At 42.4% G+C, this 19,857-nt stretch overlaps 1 protein-coding gene across 6 annotated transcripts in view; it reads right to left on the bottom strand.

Annotated features, from left to right (window-relative positions):
• Positions 1-19,857, bottom strand: part of LOC126414581 (parathyroid hormone/parathyroid hormone-related peptide receptor-like) — a 776,049-nt gene that overhangs the window by 93,834 nt on the left and 662,358 nt on the right. For 4 of the 6 annotated variants that reach the window (XM_050083357.1, XM_050083363.1, XM_050083359.1 and 1 more), the window contains one exon: positions 1,881-1,937. The exons of the other annotated variants lie outside the window; for them this stretch is intronic. The gene's annotated coding sequence lies outside the window, so the exon portion shown is untranslated. The remainder of the gene's footprint in view (positions 1-1,880; positions 1,938-19,857) is intronic. 6 annotated transcript variants of the gene reach the window in all.

Genomic DNA, 19,857 nt, shown 5'->3' with positions numbered 1-19,857 from the left:
GGCGGCTTCCTCTTTCATTTCTGTCCCCCAATCCATATTCACCTACTATGTTTCCTTCTCTCCCTTTTCCTACACTCGAATTCCAGTCACCCATGACTATTAAATTTTCGTCTCCCTTCACAATCTGAATAATTTCTTTTATTTCATCATACATTTCTTCAATTTCTTCGTCATCTGCAGAGCTAGTTGGCATATAAACTTGTACTACTGTAGTAGGTGTGGGCTTCGTATCTATCTTGGCCACAATAATGCGTTCACTATGCTGATTGTAGTAGCTTACCCGCATTCCTATTTTCCTATTCATTATTAAACCTACTCCTGCATTTCCCCTATTTGATTTTGTGTTTATAACCCTGTAGTCACCTGACCAGAAGTCTTGTTCCTCCTGCCACCGAACTTCACTAATTCCCACTATATCTAACTTCAACCTATCCATTTCCCTTTTTAAATTTTCTAACCTACCTGCCCGATTAAGGGATCTGACATTCCACGCTCCGATCCGTAGAACACCAGTTTTCTTTCTCCTGATAACGACATCCTCTTGAGTAGTCCCCGCCCGGAGATCCGAATGGGGGACTATTTTACCTCCGGAATATTTTACCCAAGAGGACGTCATCATCATTTAACCATACAGTAAAGCTGCATGCCCTCGGGAAAAATTACGGCTGTAGTTTCCCCTTGCTTTCAGCCGTTCGCAGTACCAGCACAGCAAGGCCGTTTTGGTTATTGTTACAAATGACATAAAAGTTATAAAATAGTTGTTAAAAAGAAAGTTTCAGAATAAATATTTTTGTTACGAAAGGCCTATCGCATCAGCTTTGGGCTTAATATCTTGCAATTATTCCTGTGCGGCTTCGACAAGATACAATGGTTCGTCGTCATTTCGATTTAAAAGCTCCGGCAACTGCTGTCGTGCTATACTAAATTGTGTTAATTCAGATCCTACAATAATGCAACGACTATTCTTTTTACTGTCAAAACGTGTTCCCGATAGATGGGTGCCATTTACAGTTGGTACCTTTATGCATGACTTATACTCTAGAATGCTAGTTTCTATAGAATCTTGAATGGCTTGTTAAACGTGTTCTGGTGACCAACTACATACCAGCAACAGAGGCATCCAGGTTATGTTAATTTGTTACCGTCAACTTGCCAGTGTGGTTCAGCAAAAGCTTGTACTCGTACATTCTGCAACAGATGGCTCTTCGGAAGTGGGTAAGAAAATAGCTGTGTGCAGTTATATGAAAATGCACAGAAGGTCCCACAGGACCTAAGACTGTCGATAATAAGGCCTGAATGAAAGTACTCGCTGATGATGGCGCGAATGTGAGGAAATATGTTTGGACCTTAAAAAGAGTCGTTGTTTGAATAACTACGGATCTGATTTCTCATAAATTAAACACTCCTTTTATCCACATTCACAGATTATCTTGCTAAACAGATAAATCAAATTGCTGTAGCACGTACTACACTGTAACACACGGGGTGAGTGTGCCCCAATGACACACTGCTTCGTGAAAATTCTGTGGCATTCATATATAGTGATATTTCGGTCGGTTCTTTATTATCTTTATGGAAATTCTGCGGCTTATTAAGTATGTGCCAACTGAGATCAAGAGTCTTTACTCAATGTTCTTCAGCTCAAAAATATGCATAAACTTAGATCATGTGCAGTTGTTAAAGAAATCTGGAAGCAACATAAAAATCTCCATTTAAACGTAGTAGGACAGTTTCTGAAAATTATCGGAATGTATTCTCCCTGTCGCAGTATTCTAGATTGCTCAGAATAGCTGTTCGTATATCTTATAGAACCCAAAAAGAAGAAAAGCACGATAGTTTCACGTTTAGTGACAAACATTATCTTGTAGCGCGGTACTCACTCGTTGGATTTACAAATTGAGGAAGTTTTGGTGGTGGCTGGCAGCCTGAATTTTCATCTGCAACAGAAAAAAATTAACGAAATGTTACAGTACGTCCATTCGCAAGATTGCACATTTGATGAAAGTGGTCAATTTATTATGATTTGTGGCTTCGTGCAGAAAAATTTTAAATCGGGTTTGTTTCCACTGGGAACAGTGTGCTCCACGACCGATTTAACGAGATCCAATTTAGGATGAAGATCAGTATCGCTCGTAAATTTTTAAACAATTTATTCCCGATCGATTTTAGCTACTGTGTAGTATTCTTTAGTGCAGTTGTATCCAAGTCATGATGACCCGTCGTAAATAGAATCGCACTTTATACAACATTGACATTACAGATAACAGTTGAAATTGTTATGCACTTATGAGTTTAACTATTACCAGTTATGTCAATGCAGTACCATGTGCTATTTTATTTACGATGACTCATCATGACTTGGAAATAACTGCACTGAAGATAGCTACACAGTAGCCGAAATCACTCTGCAGTAAACAGGTTAAAAATTTACGACCGATGCTGCTCTTCCTCCTACCTCGGAAAATTTCAGATGCCACACTTTTCTTTATTCAACTGTGAAAGTTTCACACACACTTATTACAGCCTACATCTATTACAACTAAAATCTGCTAAGACACCCTTTCGGTTTCATCCTTTTATTGTTCAATTCGCGAGCAGTGCACATGATGTGTGATATCCCATTATCTCTGCATATTGTTGAAGGATGAAGTCATTTCTATCAGAATTTTATTTTAAAACACTACTTTATTAAGCATTGCTAGCTACATAGAGACTTCACATGTTGTCAGACACTAAGGCCTTTAGGCAACAAGAGTGGCACATTGTCTAAATTTCATAGACCATTTCTGCAGCATGTATCTGCATTGTCAGAAGAAACTAAGTTACGTGTTCCGGGTATCCTGCACAGGAAGTTCTGCTGTGGTACGAATAAATAGGTGCATCACGGTGAGTGATAAAAAATGGTGCAGCGAACGGATACGTACTCGAGTTGAAGTACGCTCTACAATACGATTCTTGTGGACTTTTCATTTATATTGTACACAGATTTAGCATGAAGTTCCGGCGTTACATGGATCAAAGACTGTGTTGCAAAGGAGGAAAGAGGGAAGATTAGGGTTAACGTCTATATCGATGTCATTAGAGACGGAGCAGAATCTTGCGAAGGTTCAAAGAAGAGATAGGAAGTTTCCCGTGCTCTTTCGAAGTATCCACCCCGCCACTTGCCTGGAGCAATTTAGTGAAATCACGGAATACGTCAATCTGTATGGTAGCATGCGCATTTGAGCCGTCGGCCACGTCGGGCCGTAGTGGAATGGTGCCAATGATTTTCCAAACGCCGCACAGACATGGGTGACGCTGACTGAAAGGTCCAGACTTTGCACCAAGTGATCTCCATCGACTTTGCACCAAGTGATCTCCAGCTTTCTGGCAATCTCAATGAACATCCAAGGAGAAAAGAGATTTTCCAAAAATGAAGACGTTAATACAGCAGTTCTCGAACAGACTCCGTGTTGTAACGTGACACGGCTGGAAAAGAAGCCCCAGGCTACCGTTGCGAGTTACTTGGAGCAGTGTAAGTTAAAACTGGAGAAATCAGGTAATGATTCACTGCTGCGGCAATGCCCAGAACCGCGAACAGAATCAGACAGTGCATAGCGAGCGTTGTCAAAAGGCCAGAGCGGCGGGCGGGGGTTGGGGAGGAATATAACCATTAGCTATAGCTGTCGAAGAACGCCAGAGATGGTTCCCTTTCGGGAAATGCGTCCAGCACGGAAATACTATATAAGACTGTACGTTGTGCTGAGTATATCTGAACGGAGGCTGGGCAAACGGTAATGGGTTCCGTTGAGTTAAGCATGATTAGCGTCTACGGACAAAGGAGGGATTATCGGGAGTGAATGTCTGGTATTAATGTTGTAGGCATTTATAGGTAAAAGCCGAGAGGGCAGCTAACAGCTGCACATGGTCGAAGCGAAGTGTTATTTGGAACTACGAACACTTTAATAACTTAAAATGAGACATAGAATATTGATGCAGTAAGATGAACGGTTGTTTGCAAATCCAAAAAATAAAGTCCTATGTACATAAAAATCAAATGTAACTAGAAGTGTAATTACACTTTACACCACAAATATTTATAACTGTAAATAACGAAGCTGTCTTACGAGGTAGACATAACATCGGATAACGGCATTTCGCAACAGCCACTAGCACGAGTAACACGGCGAATTACATTATTAAATATGTCATGATCGTATGTGCCTATATTAATTGTGTCATACCAGGAAATACTCCATACACACATTTACAAATGAAGCAGTACGTTGTTATTAGTATATCATATTAACGCATTAACCTTGTCGACAGTACTTGACCCATAGTGTGATAAAGGCGTATCCTTGCCTATGTAAATCGTACACCTATGTTCAAAAGAAAATATGATTAGTGTCAGTAAACACGGTATCAAATAATGTTCAATGTAACATACGAAATTAATTGTAGAATTATTAGTCTAGGAATGGTGGTCGTGTTCTATTTACATTTACGTTTCCAGTTCATTTTCATTCCACTTCAAATGCACATGATCTGTCCAAATGTTGCAAGAAATGCATTATGTGGTAGGGAGAAACTTGGGATCTCACTGGCTACGGTTTAGTGATGTGGGTGAACGTGGTGGTCGGAGATGTGCTCTTGGAAGCTGCTGAACTGGAAGGGGTGTTACGTTACGACTATCGGTGAGAGAGGGTGATTTTGGTTTTTTTGTGTGAGAGTCGATGTCCGGTTACGACCACAGGAGACTTCTTCGTGATGGAGATTGCAGTCGATTGATAGATTCTCAATAGAGGTTTGCGACTGTGACTTCGACTGAGCTTGAGACTGTGTTTCTTTGTAAACTGAGGTGACAGAATTCATGGGATAGAGATACGCAGTTGGTGATAGTATAACGTACAACAGGTATAAAAGGGCAGCCCATTGGTGGGACTGTCATTTGTACTCAGGTGGTCGTGTAAAAAGGTTCCCAAAGTTATTATTGCCGCGCGGCGGAAATTAACAGACATTGTAGATGGAATGGAGCTTGACGCATGGGAAATCGTTAGGGAATTCAATATTTTGAGACCCAAAGTGTCACGATGATCCCATAGAATACCAAATTTTAGGCATTACCTCTCACCACGGACAACGCAATGGCCGACATGAAACTACCAACAGCGGCGGCGTTTGTGTAGAGTTGCCAGTGTTAACAGACTAGCAACATTGGGTGAAATAGTCACAGAAATCAATGTGGGACGTGCGACGAATCTATCCGTTAGGAAAGTACTGCGATATTTCGCATTAATGGGCTATGGCAACAGACGACCGACGCGAGTGTCATTGCCAATAGCACGACATCGAAAGCAGCGGGTCTTCTGAGTTGGACCCTAGGCAACTGGTAAATCGTGGCCTGGTCAGATGAGCGCCGATTTCAGTCGGTAACATCTGATGGTAGGGTTAGAGGACGGCGAAGATCCCAAGAAGCCATGGACATAAGTTGTCACGAAACATTGTGAAAGCTGGTGGTGGCTCCGTAATGCTGTGGCTTGGGTCCTCTGGTCCAAATAAACGGCCATTGACTGTAAATGCGTATGTTCGGCTACTGGAGACTATTTGCAGCCATTCATTAACATGATGTTGCCAAACAAAGATGGAATTTTTGTGGATGAGAATGTGCCACGTCATTGGGCTGCAATCGTTCGCAATCGGTTTGAAGAACATTCTGGGCTGTTCGAGAGAATGATTTGGACACCCAGATCGCCCAAAATAAATCCCAAGGAAAATTTATGGGAAATAATGGAATGTTTTTGTACTTTCAACATTTCAGCCCAGTCAGCAATCGTGATAATGTGATGTATAAGAAACTATCAGTCTTGATTGCGGTAATGAAACTAACCTTTATCTAGGTTTCAACCCAAATAATTGGGCCTTCTTCATAAGATGTACCTAAATCTATAATTTGTCTAAGAGGGCATGGTCCAGAAATAAAACTAAAATAGCCTGAATAAGCGTAGTCACATTTTAAAAATGTATCGCATTTTAGTTTTATTTCTAGACCATGCCTTCTTAGACAAATTATAGATTTAGGTACATCTTCTGAAGAAGGCTCAGTTATTTGGGCTGAAACCTAGGTAATGGTTGGTTTCATTACCGAAATAGAGGCTGATAGTTTCTTATATATTAGATAATCGAATGGTCTATTCGTACACAAAATCCTGCACTGGCAAAACTTTCGTAATTACGGACAGCTGTGGAGGCAGCAGGGGACTTTCAGTCACCTGTTCAGTCCATGTTACATCGAGTTGCTGCACTATGCCGGGCAAAATGTTAATCCATAACTTCAGCCACCACAGTGTATATGGACTTTAGTTTACGTATCTGAGAGTGGAAGTGCGAGAACTTCTGTATGAAAGCGCTTAGTAATTTAATTATATTAAGTGGAGACGATTATTACTCGTGTGCTGCTGGTTAAGTTGCAAATGGGAAATTCTTGCTATGGGATTTTTTTCTCAATAAGGACCATCATTAAGTAGGAAGCTACACTTCCGGAAAAAAATAGTACACGTGAAAAGACGACGTCGATTTTGACCTGATGACGACATATGCCACCTGCTGGATAGTAGATGCAGTGATAGTGGTTTTAACGTCCTCCGTCAACAGATAGCGTAGTGGCATAGCTATCAGGCGCCATCTGTGCCTACCCTTTAGTAGAGAATACTCGCAGCCAGAACTTTATTGTGCTGCAAAAGTGTGAAGAAGGAAGGCGACCATGGCTTGGAGGAGCACTCGTGCTTCCTACAGGCAACTGAGCGAGTCTGAAAAGGGCTAGGTTGTGGTGTTAAGAGTGGCGGGATAGTCCTTTAGGAGAACAAGCACACAAATTGGACCTGCAGCGTCAGTTGTGCAGCGATGCTGGCGTCAGTGGTCACGTGAACATTCTCATACCCGCATACGAGGTTTTGGACATTCTCACAGCAGAGACGTCTGCCGGAATAGTTGTACTGTAAGGACAGCAATGGCAGACCGTACAGTTACCACAGCACACATAAGAGGGCTTTTGAGGCCAGACGTGTAAACACTAACTGTTACGATCCGATTTCTAACGGTGGGACTACAGGTACGCACACCTCTAGCCTGTCTTCCACCCACGCCACAGCATCGACGTGCACGGCTCGACTGGCGGCGTCAGAGCATCTCTTGGTTTTCAGCGATGAAAGCAGATTCTGCCTGCACAGAAGCAAAAGTCATTTGAACTTTCGGAGTAGACCTGTTGAGCATTGTCTCGTAGAGTACATCTGTCTAAGACACACTGACCGCACCCTAGGCATTATGATGTAGGGTGCGATAAACTAAAACTCTCGTTCATCTTTGGTGTTTCTGGAGGAGGGGGGGGGGGGGGGTGGACGCTAATCAGCGCTCAGTACGTTAAAAATGTTGTTAAATTCATTCTTCTGCTGTTCTCGCAACAGGTTGGTGATGTTTTGTTCCAAAAGGATAATGCTCGTTCTCACACTGCACGTGAAACTCATTGTGCTCTACAAGACGTGCAGCAACTTGCGTGGGATATAAGGGGACGAGAAGTGACTTGTGTGATTCATCAAGCAACAACTCTTACAGAACTACGTGAACAGGTCGAGCAGGCGTGGCATAACGTATCCCAGGACAGTATTCGCCATTTGTAGTATCGACTGGGTGCCTCCCGTGGAGGCTTAACCACATACTATTAAGGGGGTTTAGCCGGCCGGTCGCAGGTTCGAATCCTGCCTCGGGCATGGATGTGTGTGATGTCCTTAGGTTAGTTAGGTTTAAGTAGTTCTGAGTTCTAGGGGACTGATGACCTCAGATGTTAAATCCCATAGTGCTCAGAGCCATTTGAACCATTTTGAAAACGATGTAACTGTTCATACTGATTGCTAGACAGCGTCTATCTCCACAAATGATCTACTTCGATTACATTTGCGAGATGTGCGTGAAAGGAAAAAATACGTTACCCGATCCTTCCTGGGACGTATATTCTTGAAATTTTAACGCTAAATCGCTCCGTCACGTACAATGGATTTTTTGTAATATCTGCCTCTGTAGTTTCAGGATCATCTATGTGATACTACTGCCCTTGCTACACAAAGTCCTGACGGGACGCTCTGCTCTCATTCTGTCTTCTGCATTCCCTTTGTTAAGCCAACCTGGTGAATCGTTCCTGTCTAACGAGCAATATTAAGAATCAATCGACCTAGGGTTCTGAAGGTGTTCGAGGACGGCCGGGGAGAGCTGACCGACAATCCCTGCTATGAATGCCCATCAACGAATAGCACTGGAAAAGGTGTGACTCGTGTGCGCGAGAGGTCATCTCACTGCCGTATAGTGTCAGGGTCATTGCATAGACGAAGAACGTTCAAATAGCCAATATGCACCACTGTCATAACCGTCTCAGCATACGAATACCGAACGCCAAGCTGGCCCCGAAAGCGTTGATGGATGAGCATAAGACCAATCGGGAAAAATCGCATACGCATTTGAGGGAGGAGTTGAAACTGAGCCGGACTTTTTAGACAAAGTAGTTAACGCGGACGAAACATGGACATCTGGATACGTCCGGAGAGTAAAGCTACAAAACACCGAATAGCATTAAACGTTGTCCTCCATGTAAGGCTAGAATGAGTCAAAAGTCAAAACAATGGTAGTTTTCTTTTCGGACACCAAGGCTGTGGTCCACAAGGAGTTTGTACCTACAGGACAGACCACCCTCAGAGGACAACGCTTTGGCGGCACTAATGCTATCCCAGCCGCTGCAACGGCTGCATTTCCCGAGACTGCAGTCGACGTCTTCCTGGGTATCTACGCCTACATCTGTATCAGTACTCCTCGAGCCACAAGGCGGTGTGCGGAGAAGGTTACCTCCGGTACCACAAACAGATCTCTCGTTGGCTGTTCCAGCGGCATATTCCACATGGGAAGAATTACTGTCGGTAAGCTTCTGCATTAGCTCTAGTTCCTAGAATTTTCTCAACCTGGTCATCTCGCGAGGTGTATGTTGGAGGAAGTGATATGTGTGATGAACTGGAACACCTCCAGCCATCTTTTCGACCTTATTTATTGTGTAGCTGCCAGTTTCGATGATTCAGTACAGCACCTGCAGGCCTTAAAGAGAAGCTGAGCGAGTGAACTCCCATCTGATACACGATGCCGTCAGTGGCCAACACCTATGAATTGATTTCCGTAGACTGTAACAGCGATGATGCGTTTGGAACCATCAACTACCAACTGTGTAGTCAGTTGGTAGTCGGTAGTTGATAGTTGCAGACACAACATCGCTGTTAAAATGTACGAAAACCACTTCATTGATATTATCCACTGATGGCATCGCGTATACTATGGGTTCACCCCCTGAGTGTCAGTTAAGGCCTGAAGGTGGCGTACTGAATCATCGAAACTGGCAGCTATATAATAAGTAACACAGCAAGGACGGCAGCAGGCGTTCCAAATGTTTCAAATGCCTACAACATAGAACTACTTAAACCTCACTAACTTAAGGGCATCACACGCATGCATACCCGAGGCAGGATTCGAACCTGCGACCGTAGCAGTCGCGAGGTTCCGAACTGAAGCGCCTAGAACCACTCGGCCACCGCGGCCAGCGTGGCGTTCCATTCTATTACATAAGTGAGCGGCGGAAGTCCCTCAAACCTTCAATCAGAAGGATGGACATACAAAAACTTTAAGTTACATGTTGTACGATTCGCCCGGAAAGTCCTCTCTGGAAATTTCAGTAGCACACCTCTCAGTGACGCACAACGCCTCTCTTGTAACGTCTACAATGGAGTTTGTTGAGCATCTCCGTAACACTCTAGTGCCGACCAGATGATCCCGTGACGTACCGCTCTTCGTTGGATCTTCTCTATCTCTTCTGTCAGTCCTAGCTAGTAAGAGTCCCAGATTAAAGAACAATACTCAAGAATCGGTCGGTCAAGCGCTTTTTAAACAATTTCTTTCGTAGAATAAATAAATTTCCTGCAGATCTTTCCTATGAATCTCAGTCTGGCGTGTGCTTTTGCTACTAGGGTCTTATGCGGTCATTCCACTTAACTTCTGTCTGGATAGCTACTCCTGGAAATTTTACGAAGGGTTCTGTTTGCAGCAGTTTGTCATCACTAGTGTAGTTGTGCAGTAGCGTATTTCTTTTCCTAAGTACAGGTAATGCGTTACAAATAATTTACGTTCTTAGTCAACTACCAGAGCCTGCACCATTCAGGAATCCTGTGTAGGCCGCGCTACAGCTACGGTCGCGGGTTCGAATCCTGCCTCGGGCATGGATGTGTGTGATGTCCTTAGGTTAGTTAGGTTTAAGTAGTTCTAAGTTCTAGGGGAGTGATGACCTCAGGAGTTAAGTCCCATAGTACTCAGAGCCATTTAAACTATTTTTGAACCACAACAAGTAACATGTATGTCTGCTGTTGTTGGTCTAATGACCTTGTCGGTGAAAACTGCGGTGCGCACGTGAGCATCGTAATGAATTCTTTCTCTATAGACGAGACAACGAGGTAATCATTCCTGCGGTAACAGAATAAATTTACAGGGAACATCTACCACGGACTCCCTCTTATCTTATGTTGTGCCAGTAGGTGCCATGAATACTATGCACCACGCATACACATCAGATAACGCATCTTCTGAAAGACCAGCGATGAATAGCACAAGGAATGTACAATAGGTCTCTACCTCATATTCCAAGAGTGTCAACACTGTCAGGAGTATCATAATTAGATCTAGCAAAAACTCCACCTAATGATCAGGAATTGCTTGAACATTTGGTAAATATTTGGTGCTTCAGGAACTTACGTAATACAAGCTAAACTATAAGCTGTTCAATAGTGGTCAACATAGTGTATAGAAGATCAGTTTACGTATTTACAGAGCCTTTTTCCCGTTTTCTGTAACTAACTATACTCAGTGGTTACAGCAACAGAAACTTTACTATACTGTTAATTCTTGTACGTGCTCTCAGTTCTTGCTACTACAAAAGTTTCACCTTGCTTGCGTTTTATAACATTGTAAATTCTCAGTTCACTTGCTTTGTTTACTAGTTCCCGAAAAGAAGATCAAAGATTACCTATTTATTTCCACTTTAAGCCATTTGTTTCTATATTATTCGTCTTTCTGGTATTTTACGTTTTACAAACGGAGTAGCACACGAAGCCAAACTGATTATTCAAGTTGTAAATGGTGCCAACGAAGTTGTCATAAGAAATCAATGACTGAAGAGGAATCAATTCGAAATAATATGTTGATCTTCAAAGACTGCTTTGTGGAAACAAATGGTGCAATTTGAAATCTTCCTTTGGCTGGAAGAGACTCAAGCGTGGAGGAAAGGATTTGAGATGTGGTTAGAATACTTTTGATTTAGGCTGACTCATCGTTTTTGTTATAACAGTTCACTCAATAATTCCTTCAGAGAAAAATATATATTGAAGCTAGGAAGTTAAGTATTAACTTAAGTGAAGCACATTAAACATGAAACAAAACTTAGAAACGACATGGTGTCGATATATTCACTATCATTTGCAGCATTCTGTACGTGAGTAAGGTAAAGTATGGTGTTCGCTTCTCGACATTACCAATAATATCAGCGAACAAACGGAAAATTGCCAATTTTTGATTGTATCACATACAAAATATGTTTTTCCAGTTTTTGCCCTTCTGTCTGTTTGTCGTCTGTTAAGACCTTTTTTTTACTCTGGAACACGTGAGGGTACTTTGGCGACGTAAGAGATTTAACCTCCGAAGTCAATGCAATCAAACGATATAGCCATTTATGTCACGATACGAACTAACTCATCAAGACCTATAAGGTATTTCCCATTGACCTAAAAGCGTAAATTTTAGCAAGAAACAAATTTTTAGGGTACAAGTAAGGGAAAAAAAACGAAAATTGTTGATTTGCAATTGTATCACATAAAAATAATTTTTTGTCATTTGTGTCATGTTATCTGTCCGATAGTTAAGAGCCCTTTTTCCTCAAAAACGGGTAGAGGTATCGAGTTGAAATTTATGTAAAATACTAAGAAGTACTGGCCTTCTGCTGTGTAAAAAAAAAAAATATCTAAGTCAATCCAATCTATAGATATGGCGATATATGGAAAATATACTGATACCCACAAGCCACTCATCAAATTTTATAGATAAATTATCTGTATACCTGTCTGTCTTAGTGGTGTAACGGTATTTGTCTTAGACTACGGATTTTTCACTCTTCGTTTCAACAAAATCTTCGACTCTCAACGATGTGAGGAGTCGACAGGAGTAACATGCTGTTCGGATCTCACGTTAAACTGTAAGTCCCCTCTCCCCTGTTGGATAACTGGGTAGGTTTGGGACCCGCAAGTCGACGAAGTGGCGTCCAAGAGAAACACTTGCATTAGGAAACTGAGCCACAAGAAATATTATTCCTATCTACACTCCTAGAAATTGAAATAAGAACACCGTGAATTCATTGTCCCAGGAAGGGGAAACTTTATTGACACATTCCTGGGGTCAGATACATCACATGTTCATACTGACAGAACCACAGGCACATAGACACAGGCAACAGAGCATGCACAATGTCGGCACTAGTACAGTGTATATCCACCTTTCGCAGCAATGCAGGCTGCTATTCTCCCATGGAGACGATCGTAGAGATGCTGGATGTAGTCCTGTGGAACGGCTTGCCATGCCATTTCCACCTGGCGCCTCAGTTGGACCAGCGTTCGTGCTGGACGTGCAGACCGCGTGAGACGACGCTTCATCCAGTCCCAAACATGCTCAATGGGGGACAGATCCGGAGATCTTGCTGGCCAGGGTAGTTGACCTACACCTTCTAGAGCACGTTGGGTGGCACGGGATACATGCGGACGTGCATTGTCCTGTTGGAACAGCAAGTTCCCTAGCCGGTCTAGGAATGGTAGAACGATGGGTTCGATGACGGTTTGGATGTACCGTGCACTATTCAGTGTCCCCTCGAAGATCACCAGTGGTGTACGGCCAGTGTAGGAGATCGCTCCCCACACCATGATGCCGGGTGTTGGCCCTGTGTGCCTCGGTCGTATGCAGTCCTGATTGTGGCGCTCACCTGCACGGCGCCAAACATGCATACGACCATCATTGGCACCAAGGCAGAAGCGACTCTCATCGCTGAAGACGACACGTCTCCATTCGTCCCTCCATTCACGCCTGTCGCGACACCACTGGAGGCGGGCTGCACGATGTTGGGGCGTGAGCGGAAGACGGCCTAACGGTGTGCGGGACCGTAGCCCAGCTTCATGGAGACGGTTGCGAATGGTCCTCGCCGATACCCCAGGAGCAACAGTGTCCCTAATTTGCTGGGAAGTGGCGGTGCGGTCCCCTACGGCACTGCGTAGGATCCTACGGTCTTGGCGTGCATCCGTGCGTCGCTGCGGTCCGGTCCCTGGTCGACGGGCACGTGCACCTTCCGCCGACCACTGGCGACAACATCGATGTACTGTGGAGACCTCACGCCCCACGTGTTGAGCAATTCGGCGGTACGTCCACCCGGCCTCCCGCATGCCCACTATACGCCCTCGCTCAAAGTCCGTCAACTGCACATACGGTTCACGTCCACGCTGTCGCGGCATGCTACCAGTGTTAAAGACTGCGATGGAGCTCCGTATGCCACGGCAAACTGGCTGACACTGACGGCGGCGGTTTACAAATGCTGCGCAGCTAGCGCCATTCGACGGCCAACACCACGGTTCCTGGTGTGTCCGCTGTGCCGTGCGTGTGATCATTGCTTGTACAGCCCTCTCGCAGTGTCCGGAGCAAGTATGGTGGGTCTGACACACCAGTGTCAATGTGTTCTTTTTTCCATTTCCAGGAGTGTATATACATTATTAAGCAACTACGGAACATTCAGAGCGCCACTCTTACTCGCACTTTTCCGGTTTTTATTTAAAATTCCTCAAACAGAAAAAGTATTTTTAATGCTGCTGGTCTGCCCTGGCTGAAGACCGTGCGTGAAGTTTGTGTCCTGGCCTGAAAACTGATTTTAGTGCTATATAAGCAGAGCAACAGCTTCAACAGCAAGAGAATATGAAGAACAATACAGCACACAGATGCTCTGGTGACGCGTTCATAAACAAAGGAGTAACGCGTCTAGAAAGAAATACGAATATTGCCTTCATTCACTTGCTTACACGCGGTTCTAAAGTAAAAACCGTTAACATAAAATGAAAAACTATTATTGAGCGCGCTGAATGCGCCATATACGTACACTACACATTTAGAGACCAGTGCGCGTGTATGTAGGTATCAGATCAGTAGATCATGTGTGGATTATAGCCTTGGAACCGCTGGTTTCCAATACTTCTGTGACTCGGATTAAATTTCCGTGCTGTAGGTCAGTGCACGAGCAGTAATTGGAGCAGCAGCCAGCAGCCGTGCAAAATTAAAGGCAATAAGCGGCCATTCAGCCCTAACAAACGCCCCACGTGATTCTAGATAGCGAACTAGGACAAGGACACCAGCGGCCAATATAAAGTGAAGCGATATATTTACGCACAGCGTCCCCTGCGAAAACTGTTGATATAAAGGAACGGTCCTTCTAAAATCTTCCATTTTTAGAAACCATTCACATTCGCCTACAAAAGTTCATAAGAAATAGTTTCAGCACAAACTGATAACAGTTGCACAATGTATGATAATTTCACAAGGTGCGGTTAAGATAATCATAAAAATTAAAAATTGCTGTTAAATACTGAAAAACCTCCAGCAGACCGGTGCCACTGACGTCAGGCATTAGCAGTTATCACATCTAACACGGCCTTGGGCTCACATTTACCTTTTTTATACTGATGTACTTTGCATTTTGTTCTGTGGAGTCATAAAGTTTATGAACGGAAATTACGTATAAAATTAATCAGTAAATTTTCTGCGGTGACTTAGAGGACATTTGAGTAACAATTACTAATTCCTGCTGTTTGAATGTTACACTATAAATAGGGAAACGCTGCACTATAAGAAAATAATAAAAATGCCCATCATAGAAATCAACACAAATAAATTTAGCATTAAGGTATTCAAATCGCTTTTAATAATAACCATCATGATAACACTGAACAAAAATCTCGCAAATATGTAGGAAACTATGTTTCCATCCTTAATAATGGTTTCAGTTCGACGAAGAAGAGATTTCACAAATTTCTTCAGGAACACCACATCTAATTTAAGCCACATTGATGATAATATCCCTTAAAGTTCCAGAAATGCGGAAAAATATTGTTTTTTTTTTTTTGTTTCACTCCCAGACGTTTTCTACGCAATTAAGAAAGGGTCATTTAGGGGAGTAGTCGAGCTGAGATACTATGCCTAAGAGTTCGTCAAATCAAGAAGGTATGTGTGGAGCCCTAAAAACACGGTAGTTGTCGTCCTGGATGACGTGACTACCTCTTGCATGAAGCTGTAGAAAGGAAGTGCAACACTTGGTCACCGAGAATATTACATTAAGCATCTTGCTTCTTTTTTTAAAAAAATGTTTAATATTTAACAGTTTCATATAATAACATCACATAAAAGAAAACAAACTCATTTCAAAAATATTTATATACTCTACAACACATTCATATTTCAGTCCTTAGCAGGGAAATCTGCAAGAAATTTTCCATGGAGTTATTCCTTAGACGACATTTTTGTAGAATCCACATTACATTTTCTTTTTCGCGTAATTTTTATGTCAAGATAAAGCTTTACATACTGGAATCCTGAGAAAAATGGCGCTCGTAATCGTGTATTGAGGACGATCAGTTGCTTTCTGTTGCTCATTTGTCAGCATGCGAGTTACTGTAAGTTTCCCGTTAATTTAAGCCCAAAAGTTATATGAACTGTGTGCGCCATAATACACGGTGTTGGCTGTTGCTTTGCTTTGGGAAATGGTTTCATTCGTGTATTACGGCGCAGTAGAATCATGCCCCTGACCGTGTACCATATCACGCCAAAATTTGGGCACTCTATAATTATGCTGGAAAATGAAGCATTAAGGAAATTTCAGTAGTCACTGCCATCTCCAGCTATATCGAATTATTGTTCAGTCTAAAATTATATTTCTGTCATCACTTATGATAAAATCCTGCAGAGCACTTAGGATCAGTTTTACATCCGCATTTAATTTCAGTAACGCCCCGGATTCACTCTCACAGTGCTGCAACGATACTGTTACAGTCTATAGCCTACAGATTGATCGGCTGCCCATTAGTGAAACAGAATTTTTAGTGTTATGCCCATTTTATTTTACTCCAGTCATTTCGCCGGGTTCTTCCACATGAGAGTAGCAGTATGTTCTGTATGGACACTTTAAATACGTCTGTGAGAAACTAAGCGAGCAGCAAAAGTAGGACAGTAGCAAGTTTTGTGGCTATAGTCGTTAGGCTACTCTAGAACCTCAGACACTAGATGCCATCATTGTCATGTGAATTGTGTTGCCTGTCGATTAATGTGATGTCACACTGATCTCTGTTATCCATTCACTTACATAAAATTAACGATCACATTCAACTAAGACAACTATTTTTCCAGTACTCTTGTGTAGTTACCATTTCTCACTGTACAATGTCAGAATCTTCAAAAAACACACAGTTACTACGTTAGTCAATAACCATTCCAGAATGATTTTTAGAAATGATTTTAGTAATTCTCAAGTTTGAAAATTATTCTGTTTCAGATATGGCCCAACTGTGATAGCGCGAAATGGGAAACAAACTAACCTAATTAGACTAGAATTTTATCAGGTGCTGTAGAATAAAAAAGAAATGCCCAAGAAATAACACAAAGTGAAGCTGACATTACATTGTCTAATTTAAGGTTAGGAAAGTCATAGATCTTTAATGAATTGTCGAATCATTCTGCACAAGCTGATGAATTTCGGTTCCGTTTGAAATGATGGATGACTCTAGGTAAGACAGCGCACACTGTGCAGTATCACAGTAGATAAAAACGTAATGCGATGATTTTCAAGACCATTAATCATCGCGGATGTCACGAATTTTCCGTACGCCCAAGAACAACTATGTTAATACGGTAGGCACGTAGTTAACAGATTACGTAATTAGTCTTAGTTACTACATGTACTTCGTCATATTCTTGGCTAAGTACTCCAACAATGGTTAACGATCAAACACTGTGTGGTTTTTATTTCCAAAACTTCTTCTCTGCACTTAAGCTACAGCTTCAAAGCTACTCACAGTTGAATGAGATGTCGCTCAATAAACATTGTCTAGAGACCAAAGACGTACGATACTTGCTTTATAAAAAATAAAGGTGAGATCTGATAGAAGCTGAAGGTATGTTGAATGTCGTCACCTCCCTCTCAAGTAGATTTAGTTTGATATTGCATATAGGCTACAACATGAGTTCCTATTATCAAATAGTGAATATCATTATCGAGGAGGGTGGACAAACACATTAGAATGCCTAATATGGTGTGAGAAACCCGTTGGCATTATAAACAGCTTCCACTCTTCTTAGAATGGATAAATAAAGGTCCTGTATGGTTTTCAGTGGAATCTCTAGTAGACGCCATTTCAGGTAACTCTAGTGGAGGTGCATAGTGATCACGCGTTCGTATCGCCACATTAGACCACAAAGGCTCAATAACATTCAGATCCGGTAGTCTAGCCATGCGAAATACGAAAGCTCATCCTCGAGTTCACGAGGCTAGCTGCGTGAACAGTGGCCCTGCCGTCTCGGAACTCAGCATCACCACTGAGGAACAAACACTATACCGTGGGATGGACCAGATCAGTCAGTACTTGAAATGGCTGCCCGTGTAATCACCGAACCCCCGCCACGTTTCACTCTTGAGACGTTAACTCGTCGCTGTAAGTCATCGTAGCTGGTTCCGCAAAGCCGCGCGGGATTAGCCGAGCGGTCTAAGGCGCTGCAGTCATGGACCGTGCGGCTGGTCCCGGCGGAGGTTCGAGTCCTCCTTCGGGCATGGGTGTGTGTGTTTGTCCTTAGAATAATTTAGGTTAAGTAGTGTGTAGTGTGTAAGCTTAGGGATTGGTGACCTTAGCAGTTAAGTCCCATAAGATTTCACACACATTTTTTTGTTCTCCGTCATGGAGAACTGAAACACCTATTGTCAAGTGTGGAGCTGCAGTGAAGTTTGAGCAATTTGTATACTCCTTAAGGAGTCTCCATCAGGACAATCAGTGAAGTTCGGCCATCTGTCAGCAAAATCACAGAAAGCAGATGCTTTTCGACGCTCCATGCTTAATTTTAAACAACTGTTGATCAATTAGCGCTGTCGGTGCTTGGGAAAGGCTTGAACTTAGTGCTTACGCGTTGACCTAATTCCATGAGCTGCTGAAGGACCTGTTGAGCCGCTTCCTAGTGACGCAGCAGGAGAAATAAGGCGTGAAACATGACGCCCACTTACGAGAGCTCCGCCTGAGAAGAATATTATGTTCTCCACGGAAGTGGCCTCCCTACGCAAGCTACCAGAAGATGCTCAAAGGTTGGTCCATACAGTGGATAACGGAAACACTGCTGTGCTGTTCTCATGTCAGGTACTTTATGGCGATGATACAAGTATAGCTATCACACCCGATAGACCAGAATTAACTGGCGAAATTGTAAACAATGTTTTTCAGAAAATCATTAAGTGGTTCTCTGCAAATGGGCTCTCATTAAACTTTGACAACACACAGTATATACAGTTCCACACAGTAAATGGAATACCCCATTAATAAATATAGACTTCGATCAGAAATCGGTAGCTAAGGTAGAATATTCAAAATTTCTAGGTGTATGCACTGATGAAGGGTTGAACTGGAAAAAACACACAGAGGATCTGCTGAAACGTTTGAGTTCAGCTACTTATGCTATTAGGGTCATTGCAAATTTTGGCGATATACATCTCAGTAAATTAACTTACCACGCCTATTTTCATTTTCTGCTTTCGTATGGCATCATATTCTGGGGTAGCTCATCATTGAGTAAAACAGTGTTCATTGCACAAAAGCGTGTAATCAGAATAATTGCTGGAGCTCATCCAAGATCATCCTGCAGACACTTATTTCAAGAGGTAGAAATCTTCACTGTAGCCTCACAATATATATATTCACTTATGAAATTTGTTATTAACAATCCGAACGAATTCAAAAGTAATAGCAGTGTACATGGCTACAACACTAGGAGAAAGGATGATCTTCACTACTCAAGGTTAAATCTAACTTTGGCTCAGAAGGGGGTAAATTATGCTGCCACAAAAGTCTCTGGTGACTTACCTAATAGCATCAAAATGCAGACTGATAGCCATATAGCATTTAAAAGGAAATTAAAAGAATTTCTTAATGGCAACTCCTTCTACTCATTAGATGAATTTTTGGATGTAGTAAGTGGGTAATTTCCCATCCCCACAAAAAAAAAATTACAAAAAATAAAAAATAAATAAAAAATTCACGGCGCTAGTACAATATTCGCTGCATGTTGTTCAGTTCAGAGCTCATATGCTATTGCTCTGCGTATATTTCTCCCAATGAGCTCGCATTCATCACGCCAAACAATGAGATTCGTCTTGGTAATGACTGGTTTTGAGAGTTCCCTACGTAAACCTACAAAATACCACTGGAATAATACAGGAAATACAACATAATTCGCCACATGAATACGCCATACTTCGAGCAGGTGGTCAGTTGTATAAGGTCTAAATGCTGCTACATTGGCTGGAGGCTGTTCACTGCAATGGCTGTCTAACGCATACAGTGAGACATATCTGTAACCACTATGTTAGCCGAATGCCATGGGATGTAAGGTGCAGCAGTTACGTATCGACGAAAATACCAGTGGGGAGTAAACTACTGCGATAAGCTGTAGCAAACTCTTAAAAGAATCTATTAT

This window comes from Schistocerca serialis, chromosome 1 (assembly GCF_023864345.2).
Source record: "Schistocerca serialis cubense isolate TAMUIC-IGC-003099 chromosome 1, iqSchSeri2.2, whole genome shotgun sequence".
In the NCBI taxonomy this organism is placed as follows: Eukaryota; Metazoa; Arthropoda; class Insecta; order Orthoptera; family Acrididae; genus Schistocerca; species Schistocerca serialis.
The sequence above is the reverse complement of the archived record's forward strand: the minus strand, read 5'-3'. Positions and strand labels throughout refer to the sequence as shown.